The 15,215-nt window shown below is 35.5% G+C and overlaps 1 pseudogene; it reads right to left on the reverse strand.

Annotated features, from left to right (window-relative positions):
• Positions 1-1,159: 1,159 nt before the first annotated feature.
• On the reverse strand, positions 1,160-5,397 carry LOC143540100 (protein JINGUBANG-like; annotated as a pseudogene).
• Between the last annotated feature and the right edge of the window lie 9,818 nt (positions 5,398-15,215).

Raw genomic sequence — 15,215 nt, forward strand, 5'->3', positions numbered from 1 at the left:
GTGTGTGGTGTGTGTGTGTTTTGGAGTGTGTAGAGATTATGATGGAAATGAAATGAGGGTTTAGGGTTTTAGGTTGGTTTAGGGGATATTTATATCCCTTAAAGCCCATGGACCTAAAGCCCATTCTCATTTAACCTATCTCAATTAATCTAAATCCATGATCCGTTCTTTACTCGATATTAATTAATTAATAACGCGGAAATCACTAAATGTAACTTTCTTTATTCAACATTATAAATTTTAGGATGTTACAATAATACATGATTTTTAAATAGCCCGTGAACCCGTAAAATGGTTTAAGCCCTTAACCCATGATCATTATTAACTTTTGTTCAAATCTTTTTGATGATTAATAATTATATTTGTTTCTTATTTTAAGGGGATTCGAATCTTTTAAGAAAATATAAAACTTCCAAGTTATTCAAGATTTGAAAAAAATTTCCCTAAATAATCATTAACAAATTTTAATCTAGAATTTGAACCAACATATGTATAATTTTCGATAATAAAGATGAACACGAAGAACATCATCGAAAATTTTATCAATTAAACATAAAAAAAACTTGGAATCAAAATCTTTAAATATGAAATTAACAGATTTCGAAAATATTAGAGTTTACTATATATGAATTTTAGCTATTTTAAACAGTTTCATGTATTGTTTTCGTAATAGAACATGAAAAAAAAAGAAACCTAAAAAAATTAGGGTTTGTCAATTTTAGTCCATGTCTTCTGATTCAATTCCAGATTTCCGGAAAACATGAAGAACTGATTAATCAACATCACTCTGATGCCACATGTTGATCAGTTCTTCATGTAAGTAATAGAAAACATGAATAAAAATAAACCTATGAACCTGTTACAGCATGAAGAGTAGTAACCGCAACAGGGTATGATGTAGTCGACATGCTTGTCATCTTGATCGAGTTCCCCTTTAGGATGTATAGTTAAGGATGGTTAGGGTTCTTGAGAGGAACCCGGTTTAGAAGAGAGAGGAGACACATGATTTACTTATGTGTGTGAGATTAGGTTATGATGTTAATTTACTCTCTCCATATATACACCCAAAGGGAAACCCTTTATTAGCTATTAAGAGTAATATGGTCCATCGACAATTACCAAGCTAATATATAATAAGGTATAATTAATTATTTTTTATCTATTTCCTTAAACCTTTTCCCCATACTTTATAACTAGTCTCGTCTGTAGCTAGACCTAGATCCGCCACCAATGATCATACAGGTCTTTCATACCCGTCCAACACCTTCAAGCAATAATATTTACCATCATCACATTGCCAAATCCTAATCGTCCGATCAGCATATCCACTAAACAAAAAATTAGAGACACCAGTCAAACAAAGTACCGCCTTCGAATGGCCACGTAATACCCCAGTCAGCACCACGTGGTCACTTCCACGTTCCCTGTCCCACACTAAAATTGCCCCGTCACTTTCACCCGAAAGTAACAACCAATCTAACATCAAAATAGTTTAGAATTATTAGTGTAAAATATAACAGAACTACAGAAGTAATATTTTCACTTAAAATTAAAAATAAAATACGAACCGTCGTCGTTTAGAGCCAACGCGTTCACGCCAGACTTGTGTTTCTCCAATGTGGCAATGAGCCTATATTTCCTTAAACCTTTTCCCCATACTTTAATCCTGCGGTCGGCTGATCCGGTGAATATAGTACCATCCGCCGCAACAACCACCGCGTTTATAGCATCGTCATGCGCTTTAATACTCTCCATGCATCGTAAATCAGACGTCCTCCAAATTTTTAAACATTTATCCCAAGAAGCCGAGCACATTAACTGATTAGTAATAACCGCGAGTCCAGAAACAACATCGTGGTGCTCGATCCATAGTTTCTTCCTGTGGCGTCTCACATTGACGTAGTTTTTTGTAAAACCGAACGAAGCAACCGGTCTTCTAACGTTGGTAGCGTTGCAATGCGTTTGTGCCTTTTGTTTATAGTTTGTTTCCAGACTCGTATCTTGTTATCTTGATGTGCTGTGTATATGAGTGCGTTATTAAAAGCAATGGACTTAACGGTGTTAGGATTAAACGCACACACAAAACTGAACACGACACGAAAGCACTAAACGACACGAGGATTTAACGTGGTTCGGTCTAAACTGACCTACGTCCACGGGTGACAACTAGGTATATCTTTATTGAGTGACAACAATTACAAGTACATAATGTGGTTTATATAGAGACTGAACTAGGGTTAGTATCTTATTAAACAAGAAATCCAAACCGGGCCGGGCCTGCCCTTTGGACTTCAAATAATAAACCGGGCCTACACCAAAAGGCCTACGAAACCCAACAAACTCCCACTCGGAGGCCTTGAGTACTCTCGTCTGCACTCCTGATTGTACTTCTGTAATCTAAACATTTAACTTCTAGTTGCCACCGCCTTCTCATCAATTAACCTAAAGGCACGTTGAAGCTCCCCGGAGCTCCAACACGTCAGTCACGGCTAAAACTGCCCTTGACCCGTTCTCTATCCCGACCGACTCCCATTGAAACAAACTACCGGATCCTGAGATACCCTGAGAACAAACACTCTCCATATTCAGCAAGTAATCCACTGGAGAGACTTTAACAGCCGGAATACTGGTTTTCTTAATCCACTGTCGACCTGGAACTGTAACTGAAACACGACATGTGCTCCCACTGTCACGATATCCTTTGACTAATTTAACCTTCCTAACTCGTTATCCTGAATCTTCACTCTGGCTCTGGGTTTGTTACTTGCAAAACGAACCTTCTTCTGCCCACGAGATTCTATGAACCGGACTTTGTCTTTCACCAAAACTGGATCCACTCCTTTTGATGACATATCGACCATATACAACGGACCCATTTTCTTGCCACGAGCAACCACGAGATTCCCTTTGACTATTTTTCACTGCACATTCCCGAACTTAACATCATGCCCCTGGTCATCCAATTGCCCAACCGAAATCAAACTTTTCTTCAAACTTGGAATAACCCTAACATCTTTCAAAGTCCAAGAAGTACCGGCTGAAGTTATCAAATCAACATCTCCCATACCCGTAACCTCTAGAATATCATCGTTCGCTAGTCGAACCTTTCCAAAATCCCCAACCTTAAGATTCTTCATCGTTTCACTACAGTGAGTGGCATGAAACGATGCACCAGAATCCATCACCCAAGAATCAACTTTACTCTCAACACTAAGAACTAAAAACTCATCTTCTGGGCATTCTTCTGTAGTGTTGACTTCTGTAACGTTCACCTCTTTCTTACCATTCGGACACTGATTCCTGAAGTGTCCCTTCACTTTACAACCCCAGCATTCAATATCATTACGAGTCCTAGACTGACTCCTCTTCCTACTCCCACCGCCTCGTTGTTTTCCCCTACCTCTGCCTTCTGTGACTAATATATTACTTGATGATTCACCTGAATTTCTGCGTCTTGAATCTTCTCCAAGAATCAAATCTCGAATCCCATCAAAAGTAATTTTTGTAGACGAACTACAAACTGCAGTCACTGTTTGCGACCAACTGTCAGGCAAAGAGGATAACAATAAAAGACCTTGAACTTCATCATCAAACTTAATGCCGACTGACACTAAGCGGGAGAGGTTCAAATTAAGATTATTGATATGCGTTGTAACTGACCCACCCTCTTTCATTCGAGTTGTCACTAGCTCTCTGATAAGATAGACCTTATTCGCTGCCGAAGGCTTCTCATACATGTTGGATAGTGCGTGCATCATACCACGGGCTGTGGTTTCTTTCATGACGTTAAACGCCACATCTACCGACAACGACAAAGTAATACAAGCCCTAGCTTTCTTATCTAACTTCTTACAATCTGCTTCTGACAACTTTTCTGGTTTTTCATCCTCAAACACTACATCTAAGTCTTTCTGACAAAGTAGCGCCTCAATCTGCATCTTCCACCAACCAAACTTTTGTCCGTCAAACTTCTGTATCAAAACCTTTCCGTCTTCTGCCATGACAATGACTAAAACGAAAAACTTGATAAAAACATAGACAGACACAGCAACACGAGCCTGAACTTAACGATTGTTTTACTGAACTCTGTTAAACAATCAACCTATTTAAACGCAGTGGTATAACGAAATGAAAATCAGAAACTGAAACTTTAAATACTGAAACGATAAAACCTAACAAACACGGTTGGCACTGACTCTTCGTTTCTTTAACTTTTCTTCTGACTAACAACGACTCTTTAACAAAAAATAGGATCTTGCTTTATTATTCTAGGCTCATACTTTGTTTAACTGAAGTCTCTTGTTCAAATACTCAACCAAAAGAAAAGCTAAAAATAGTTTTTTTCTTTTCCTTTTTACTTCATGTTTACTGTGGATAGCAACAAAGAAATAAGTCTTCCTTCCTTTACTCTTTCTTGAAAACTCACGAACTCCAAGATTAAATAATAATTCAACTTCTTTTCAATTTGCTCAATCCCAACCAACACCCGATGAACAAAAGAAAAATAAAATCAAACTCACTGCCACTTACTTATGCTTTAACCCTATCAGCAAGTGACCGTGTACAGTGGTGGTTATACGGTGGTTAATAGCTTTCAAACATAACCCAATTACAACCCTTTAATCGGCGACGGCTGGGTAATGAAACCCTAATCGCTAACCTGCAGATGACGACGGCGAGCGGAAGCAACAGAACCAAGGTGGCGACTGCGAGATTGCAGCTGAACCCTAAAACAGATCTGGTGTGATGGCGTAACAGGCGGCTGAACCGGTTCAACGTGTTCTTCGTGTGATCCCGAACCTAAGCTCTTGATACCACTTATTAGGATTAAACGCACACACGAAACTGAACACGACACGAAAGCACTAAACGACACGAGGATTTAACGTGGTTCGGTCTAAACTGACCTACGTCCACGGGTGGCAACTAGGTATATCTTTATTGAGTGACAACGATTACAAGTACATAATGTGGTTTATATAGAGACTGAACTAGGGTTAGTATCTTATTAAACAAGAAATACAAACCGGGCCGGGCCTGCCCTTTGGACTTCTAATAATAAACCGGGCCTACACCAAAAGGCCTACGAAACCCAACAAACGGATCCAGAAGAGGATCCGGTGACGCTAAATGTGTCGAGTAGGGAAAATGTGGAGGTGTTTATTACGTGGATTAGGTTTTCGGTGGCCGCATAAAGGAGGTGTTTGTGTAAGGAAAGGAGTTTGACGTCAGAGGTGGTTAGTGGAAGGTTGGAGATGGAGACTGTTAGGGTTAGGGGTCCGATGGTGGTGGTGGTGGTTGTAATGGTGGTGGTTGAGTCGGATAGTGGTGGTGGTTGGTTGTCACTTGTGGTGGAGAATATTGATAGGAGTGGCCGGAGTTTCATGTTGGTGTGTTTGAATAAAACAGTGAGTATAGATTAGAAGAGTAGTGGATACTGGATATAAAGACTTGTTAAAATGGATAATATAATATATAATAAATAACTAGACGGGTGCCCGTGCGATGCAGTGGGTGTTTGAACCTGTTAATCACGTACAAATATAAGTGTTTATGGTTCAGTTAAAACCTTGAAATCGTTTAAATCGGTCATTGGTTTGACTTCTTTTTTCTTTTTCTTTTTTACTTTCGGTTTGTTGGTCGGTTTCAAAATTTTCAAAATGTAATGAACGGTTGGTCCGCGGTTTATATTGGCAACCGGCCATATGAAACCAAAAAAGACTGTAAATTAACCTAATTGCAATATAATTCCTTTTTGTAATCCTTGTTGTTATTATTTCACGTCCTAGATCTTCCATTAATATTTACCATTTATGTGGCTAATTAAAATTATCATTTTTTATTTATGATCATCTCAAGTATCATATTATGTTGGTTTTTAGTTAAAATTGATGGTACATTTAAATTATTAATTATTTTAAACTAAATTTATTATTGAAGTTTAAACTGTGAAACCAAACTGGAACCAGGCCGTTAGCAACGATTCGGTTTCAACTTTCAATGGTTGAGTTTGGTTTCGGACGACAAAAAATCAGTATTAACGGTTGGACTCACAAGTTTTACTTAAAACCCATCAAAACCAACACTGAACACCCCTACGTAACATATTAATTTATTTAAAATGAAAAAAAATTACAACAATATCATATCCAAATTAAAGAGAATAAAATGCTCGTTTTTATGGTGCAATTTGTTTATAAAAATATTAACATACGAAAAGGCTATAGTCGTTTAAAAATCATGGGTGGGAAGTTAGTTTACAAGGTAAATTAAAAACATAATATGGTTAAAGATGAGGGACCAAACTTGTAAATTGAATGAATTGTGTTTAAAAGACATGTTTACCCTTACTAACACATGTACCTCATGCTTTAAGTGTTGTAAATTACTTAAAAATGAGTATCTTAATTTGCCCTTGTTTAATGTATTATATATAGTATAGATTAGATGAATTAAAGTTTTATATTATAGTCTTTTTGAAATATTAAAATTATTAGGATTATAAAATATGTCATGGTTTAATTATTTGATTGCGTAGGAGTAGGTCTTTAATTGACACGAACAGGCAGGAAGTGAGTTTAGCCATGTTTCTTGGTGTAACCTTTTAAATGTAATAAATAACAAAACATGAGCACTTACAGAAAAGATTTTTTTTGGTTGTATGTACATGTTCATCATCTATGCACTTTAATTAATATTCTAAAGAGTTTAAATATATTTAAAGAAAAACAAAAATAAATGTACGTAGGTAAACGAAGAAAGTAAATGTGTTCATATTAATTCGGTAGTCTACCACCCAAGATTTGGTTATACCTGTTGGGTGGGGTGATATGTAGATGCATGACGGTAATTAGTAAAAAAATTAATAACTTTAGCGAACAGTTGAGTGCAAATGCATAATATTCTAAAACTAGAAAGAGTATCAAACTGACTTTCATTAAACTTAGACTAACGGCATTGGAGTCATCTCGTACGTCAAACTCAATGATATTTTCACTTTTCGATTTCTAGCTTGTAGATGTTAGATTTTTTATAGATTATTGTATTTGTTTATTTATCATTGTATATTTTTAATAATTTATTTTATTTATTGTAACACCCCAACCCGGAACAGGCTAACGTGTTACTATTACAGATATCAAATCAACGCCACAATCCAAAATACAACAAAAATTAATGCAACCTACGTCATATTATTAAACAAAATGAATTAACTTTTAGAAGCTTGAACTTCATTTTTTTATCTCTCGTCACTAAATTCCCAGAAATCCCGGATTACCTGAAAACAAAACAAGAAAAACAAAACAAGAAAACACGGCTGAGCCAAAAATTGCCCAGTAACGGAAAGAACAATAGTATAGGTAAGGACAGACGTAAGAGAATAAATATACGAACTTCAATTCAAACTCGAAACCAACCCTTTTTACCTAAACATATACTTAATAAAATTCGGATGTATGATCCGACACTTGGCCAGAACATGGTCAAACGCATGCGGAAATATATCGGAACTATAACAAAAACACCCAGAGCCAGAAACATATAACTTGTAACATATAATGTGTGACGTGTAACATATAACGTGTAACATTTAACTGAACTATAATTAAATGCGAAACATAATCCGATATACGATCGGGACGAAATCTGAATATACTCAAATTTAATCAAATGCATATACACATATCAAAACGGACCAGAAATATAGCGAAACAAAATATAATTACTAAAATACACGACGATGATGTTAAAATGAATAGGTCGTGTAATACGGAAGCACCCAGAGCCTAAACAGAGGGGTACACAGCTAGCTAGTCCATGCACCAAGGAGACGGTGTGGGTGGCGTGCACACATTGTTCCATCTCAAACAGAAGTCAGGAGTCAGGAGTCAGGAGTCGGAGCTAAGATCGATCTATACGCCTCTAAGTGGCCAAGGTACTACATGAGTACTTTCAGAGACGCCGTGAACTTTGATTACGCACTGTCACGATAAGTGCCATGTCAGGAGTCAGGAGTCAGGAGTCGGAGCTAAGATCGATCTATACGCCTCTAAGTGGCCAAGGTACTACATGAGTACTTTCAGAGACGCCGTGAACTTTGATTACGCACTGTCACGATAAGTGCCATGTCGTTGACGCCCCAACGACAAGTCAGAAATGCTCAGGTAACAGAGTACTGAACTAAAGTCGTATAACTAAAATATATTATATAAAATAACTGAACTCAAAATATAACCGACGCGTAACGAAAATCCGTACTACAAAGTAACGGAATAGAGTCAATACTAAAAGTGAACAAAAACAGAAACCGTACTACGAAGTAACAAGAAATAGAATCCGTACTACGAAGGAACAAAATATAATACTATGAGTAAAAAAAACGGAAACCGTACTACCAAGTAACAGAATATAATTAATACTAAGAGTAACAAAAACAGAAACCGTACTACCAAGTAACAGAATATAATTAATACTAAGAGTAACAAAAACAGAAACCGTACTACGAAGTAACAGAATATAATTAATACTAAGAGTAACAAAAACAGAAACCGTACTACGAAGTAACAGAATATAATTAATACTAAGAGTAACAAAAACAGAAACCGTACTACGAAGTAACAGAATATAATTTATACTATGAGTGACAGAAACCAGAATCCGTACTACGAAGTAACGGAATATAATTAATACTATGAGTGAAGGAAACCAGAAACCGTACCTTAGCAGTCAATAAGTAAGCACGCAAAGTCGAGCCACATTAAGTTGTACTAACACCTACATTTTATTTATAGTTTGAATTAAATTTACAAAACTTAATTTAGTTGTTATATTCGTTTGTACCTTCTGGTCCGGCGACGGAGACGTTTAAAATCTTTACTAAGTCATATACTCAAAGATGGAAGTTTTCACAATTTAATCCATCTAACATACATTAAATACCAGTTATGAAGTATGTTGATCGAAGTGTAAAAACATTTATAATTTAAAGTTCATCAAAAAAACCCTACTATATCAACATTAACAAAATAATCAAGTCTATTTAGACACCGTTTCACAAGACCGTCACAAATATGTACGATTTTAGTGAAAAGGGTGTGAAACAACTTATTAAATTTATGAAATCGGATTCACACTAGTTGATAAAATAAACTATTTAATGATTATTTAATTTGATTTCACGTGAGTAGAACCCAAAACACACAAGCAAGCACACAAGTGGATACAACTCCATCCACACAACCCCACACTTTTGAACAAAATTATAACACACACCATGCACACACCCACAATAAACTCATGCATGTACTACACACATGCTAACACACACGTACACTTATAAAAACACACACACACACAATACACAAATACGACAACCGCATGCACACACGCCGCACACATCCAGCACACACATATTAATTAACCAAAAATAAACGAAACCGCGGTCGCCGGAACTGATCAAAACGATGCCAAAATTTCTATCTTTAAGTTTAAATCAAATGGAGGTTTCTATTCAGTACCTTAATAGTCGAACCAAACAATCAGAGTGTGAGACGAGAGACGGCGCACGAATGCGGGATGGCGGCTAGTTCAGAATGATGGACAAGGCGGAGAAGTGCAACAATGGTGGTTAACTACGATCACGATAACAAACGGCACGGAGGGCGGCAAAGTCACAAGGTGGTGCCGTGGCGGATTACCAAACGTGGAGAGCGTGACCTTATTTCTCCTTTGTTGCTTACGTCGGTGGTTGTGGTAGGGCCGTAGGGGTATAACGGTGACGAGGCGGAGGTGACAACCAACCGGAAGTTTTGTGGTGGTGGCTGTGGTGGTGGCTATCCTTGTTGGTAGGTGTGGCAGTTTGAGTCGCAAAGGAACGGGAGGCGGCGGTGGTCGTAATACGATAAGCAGAAACAAGATTAAGGGTTTTGTGATGTTGATAGAGTTAGGGTGCTTATAAAGAAACGAATCGATCATCTCAGATATATCCGAAAGTTTGAATTTGAAGAAGCCAACTTGATGATAAATGGAAATTTAAAATAATGCACATGTGGTTAGTCTTGAGTTTGAACCCATCCATTATTATTATTATTATTATTATCATATATATATATATATATATATATATATATATATATTTATTATCCAATATCAAATTTCGGGTTATTATATTTATTGTGTCTTTTTTTCAACATTGTATTATATTACTCAACGTTGTATCATATTTTGTTTGATATTGTGTTATATTTTATGACCAGCTGTTTCTTTGTATCATTCCTCGATTTAGTAGTGTGTCAGATAACTTGACCTATTCGAAGCTGTCAACCTTCTTTACCCCACATAGATATTGAATCCAAGGGGGTATTCCTTTTTCCATTGTAATTTTGAATTAAATATGGAAATTAAGAACTATAATGAGTGAACAGAAACAAACATACATAAGCAAGAAAATATAAATATACATATAAACGGATTTGAATGAACAAACCCATTTGTTAATTTAGATGAACGTATGTGGGATGTGAGTGTTGAACTGTTGATCACTTGGAACATTACAAGAAGTCTCGCAAGGTGTCAGGTAGTTAGTGGGTCACATTAACTCAAGTGAACGCTTTAGAGGAAGAAAAACTTGCCCTGGAGGAGATTATAGAAACTAATTTGACCCGTACCTATGATGTTGACAAGGAGTACTAGGCTTGAGCTTGGCTCATTTTGAGTTTTTTTTTATCTAAAGCACAAGCTCGGTTGATGAGTCGTACTTTCAAGTTTGATATCGGGTATTCTTGTATATATTAATTTATACATATTTTTGAATTATATTTATATAATTTGAGAATAACAATTAACGAGCCTAGGCAGGGACCGAGCTCATGTATTGTACTTTATGCAAGCCAAAGCTCGACTATGTAGTGTGACATCAATAAATAGAAGTTCAAAATAGTTAGAACTTAAAAATATATAAGGCTCGTTAAAGCTTATCTAACCTAAATGATCTTTCCATTCAAGGCTGAAGCTCGGGCTCGACTTTTATTGATACGATCTCAAATAACTCTTAAACGGCTTGGCTCGTTTGCACTCCACCCGGAAGGAATGGGTTGTGGCTTGCAAGTACATCAAAGAGGATCTTTAAGATCGAGCCATTGTGACTATATAGGCACGGCCTCAAGTTGATGGGTTGAAAAAGGATAAGTTTGATCTCAAGCCTTAGGGAATCAAATGTCCGGCTTCAGGATAATAACTTCCAATTATTGGATGACGTGAAGCAGTTGAAGGACGACCGAAATTGGTAGATTTTCTGAAGGTGATCCTTGATCTGTTGAAGTTGATAAGGTAGTGCCAAGTTTATTACAGACTTAACTGCTATGAGTGATGAGTATAGTTGCATATCGAGTTGGTCATTAGGATAGACTAAAGGACGGATATGAGCTTTTTGTTGCACCAAACTTCCTATTACAAAATACAAGATTCGAAAGCTAAAGAAAAGTTCACTGTGGATCAATAAAATTGATTACTTTTCTTTAATTTAGTTAACTCATGTTTAAACTAAACCATAAATGTTATATTGTAATTTTACTAAAACTTTTATGGAAGAAAAATAAAAGTAATTAATACTAAAGGAAGAAAATGAAAAGTTATTTAAGTCTTAAGGGAAAAAATCAAAGGAAAATTAAGAGATTACAAATTACATTAGCATAAGGCTATGCGTAGTGAAAGTGCTATAAAATGGGGCGTTTTGTGTCGTGTGGCGCCCAGTCAGCAAAGGGTAGAAATTTGTTTTTGGGGTGTTGTCAAAATATGATAATCAGTAGCTTGAATCTTTTATTACTTCACAAACACCAGATTACAGCGGAAGACTATTACAAAACTATCACAAACACAGTGATACGAATCTCTTTTCTCTCAATCTAACAGACTAAAGATTCAATCAAGATGATGAATCAAACCCTAGATTACAAGACTTATCAGAGATTACAAACTAGAACTCTCTCTATTCTCAAAGAAGATGATTATTATTGTTGTATGTTGAAAACCCTTTAACCACCAGTTAATATAGACCCGGATATAACAAACTCAATTCCCAATAACACGTGAGGAATGAGTTTGTTAAAGAGTCGTTGTTATCCAACCCAACAAGCCCATCAGCAACAAGCCCAACAACAACGAGTCCAAATAAGCCTCCAAGCCAAGCCCGTGTCCAATATACAGCCACAACCATGAATATTAGAAAAACAACCAATTAGAATTATAAACATATTACAATATAGCATATTGAATTGAAACAAATAAGAAATTACCAATTTAAAGTACAACTCCAGGCTATCATTTCAACACCCCCCCTCAATTCAATAGCCAAACATGTCATACATTTGAAGCTCTTTACACATCTCATGATGTTGTTTGATCAACAACCCTTTAGTAAACACATCAGCCACTTGAAACTTCGACTGTATGTTTACAGTTTTAATGTACCCCTTTGTATTCATACCTCTTAAAAAGAAAATATCCAATTCAAAATGTTTGGTTCTATCATGAAACACATGGTTAGCAGCAATAGAAATAGCAGCAGTACTATCACAATACAAACTAATTGGTAAGTTGACTTTAATATGTAATTCAGTCAACAAGTTTACAATCCAAATAACTTCACATGTAGCATAACACATAGCCCTATATTCTGCTTCAGCAGAAGATCTAGACACAGTAGCTTGCTTCTTACTTTTCCAAGAAATCAAAGAATTCCCAAGAAACACACAATATCCAGTTACAGATTTCCGAGTTTCCAGACATTTAGCCCAATCAGAATCAGAATAAACCTTCAATCCTAATTCACTACCTTTGCTAAACAAGATACCTTTTCCAGAAGAACCTTTCAAATATCTAAGCAATCTCATAGCAATTTGTAAGTGTGAATTAAAAGGACTATGCATATATTGACTTAGATAATGCACAGCATATGCAATATCAGGTCTAGTATGTGACAAATAAATCAGTTTTCCAACAAGTTTCTGATAACCACCAATATTTCTTAAAACAAAGTCATTATGCTTGTTTTTGTTTGTAACAATAAAATTATGTTCAATTGGATTACTTACAGGTTTGGATCCTGTCAATCCATATTCAGCAAGTAAGTCCAAACAATATTTTCATTGAGACAAACAAATACCAACATCTAACTTAATTACTTCTATGCCTAAGAAGTATTTAAGTTCACCAAGATCTTTAATCATGAACTTTGATTTAAGAAATTCCTTTACTTTTACTATTTCAGTTTCAGAATTACTAGTTAGGACAATATCATCCACATACACAAGTAATACAAGAAATACATCTTTGGTAGATAAAACAAACATGGAATGGTCACATATACTTTGAAAAAACCCTAATTCAACTAATACATTTACAAGTTTTTCATTCCACATTCTAGGAGCTTGTTTAAGCCCGTACAAGGATTTTTTTAATTTGCAAACTCTAGTTTCTTCCTTTGAGAAATACACTTCAGGTAAATCCATATACACATCTTCATTTAAATTGCCATATAAAAAGACATTATTGATATCTAACTGATATAACATCCAATTATTTTGAACAGCCAAAGTAATGACACACCTAACAGTTACCATCTTTACCACAGGTGAAAAAGTTTCAAAAAAGTCAACACCTTCTTTTTGACTAAAACCTTTAGCCACTAATCTAGCTTTATATCTTTCTACTTCTCCAGTAGATTTATACTTAATTTTAAAAATCCATTTACAACCTATGGTTTTTCTATTTGAAGGTAACTCAACAAGATCCCAAGTGTCATTTCTATGAAGAGCTTCAATTTCTTCATTCATAGCAACAACCTAGTTAGGATCACTAGCAGCCTCAAAAAAATATTTAGGCTCACTACTTTTACTCAACATTGATGCAAAATTCACATTACATGTAGACAAATTTGAGTAATTTACAACTTTTTCAAGACCATATTTTACTTTCCCTTCTACTATATAATCTTTTAAAGTTTTAGGAAACATTACATTTCTTGTAGATTTTCTAAGCACAGTAGGTGTAGTTTGTTCACCTATTATTCCCTCAGATATATCAATTTGATCCAAAGAGTCTAACTCATCCTGAACCCCGCCAGTCTCAATTCTAGTATCATTGGTTTGCTGAAGATCAACCCTACCATTCATGATACCAGAATCTGGATCAGGCTGCTCAGACCCATGAGAAGATACTTCACTAGTATGAATCTCATCATTGGGAGGTAGAACATCCATAGACTGTTTGGGCTCAGATGAATCATACAAATCAAAAAAATTTAAATGATTAATATTGGAAATAATTCAAGTAATGTCATTCAACTGTTTATTTTCTTTAAAAGGAAAAATTGTTTCATAAACATCTCTTGAAAAGAAAACTTGTTTTCTTTCCAAACTCCACAATTTATGCCCCTTTTTTAATTAGAGTATCCAATGAAAACACATTTTTCAGCATTACTAGCAAATTTATCTTCTTTATTTAAAACAGTACTGAAACACACGCACCCAAACATTCTAAGATGATCTAGCACAGGTTTAAAATCATACACAAGTTCATAGGGAGTTTTACCATTTAACACAGATGAGGGAACCCTGTTAATCAAATAAGCAGCAGTTAATACACACTCAGACCAAAATTTCAAAGGAACTTCACTTTGAAATAATAAAGATCTAGCCACATTTAGCAAATGTCTATGCTTCCTCTCAACAATGCCATTTTGTTGAGGGGTATAAGCACATGTAGTTTGGTGAATAATACCTTTATTAACAAAAAACTCACTCATTTGGTTATTAATAAATTCTGTCCCATTATCACTTCTAACAAGTTTTACATTTTTATCAAATTGAGTTTTAAGCATATACACAAATGTTTTAACATGATAGAAAACCTCAGTTTTATGTTTCAATAAAAATACCCAAACTGCCCTTGAGTAATCATCAACTATAGTGAGAAAATATTTAAATCCCTCTTTGCTTGGAATCCTATAGGGACCCCAAACATCTAGATGAACTAATTCCCCTAAACACTTAGTCTGATGATCACTCAATGGGAAAGGCTCTCTATGCTGTTTTGCTTTGTGACATACTTCACAAACATTATTATTGTCAACTTTAGTTAATTTTAAAGAATCTTTTAATACATTCAACACTATATCTGAAGGATGTCCCAATCTAGCATGCCATAACCCAACATTA

The sequence above is a fragment of the Bidens hawaiensis genome, unplaced genomic scaffold, assembly GCF_021521415.1.
Source record: "Bidens hawaiensis isolate Kalapana, Puna unplaced genomic scaffold, B.hawaiensis_p1.1 tig00012136_1, whole genome shotgun sequence".
Classification (NCBI taxonomy): Eukaryota; Viridiplantae; Streptophyta; class Magnoliopsida; order Asterales; family Asteraceae; genus Bidens; species Bidens hawaiensis.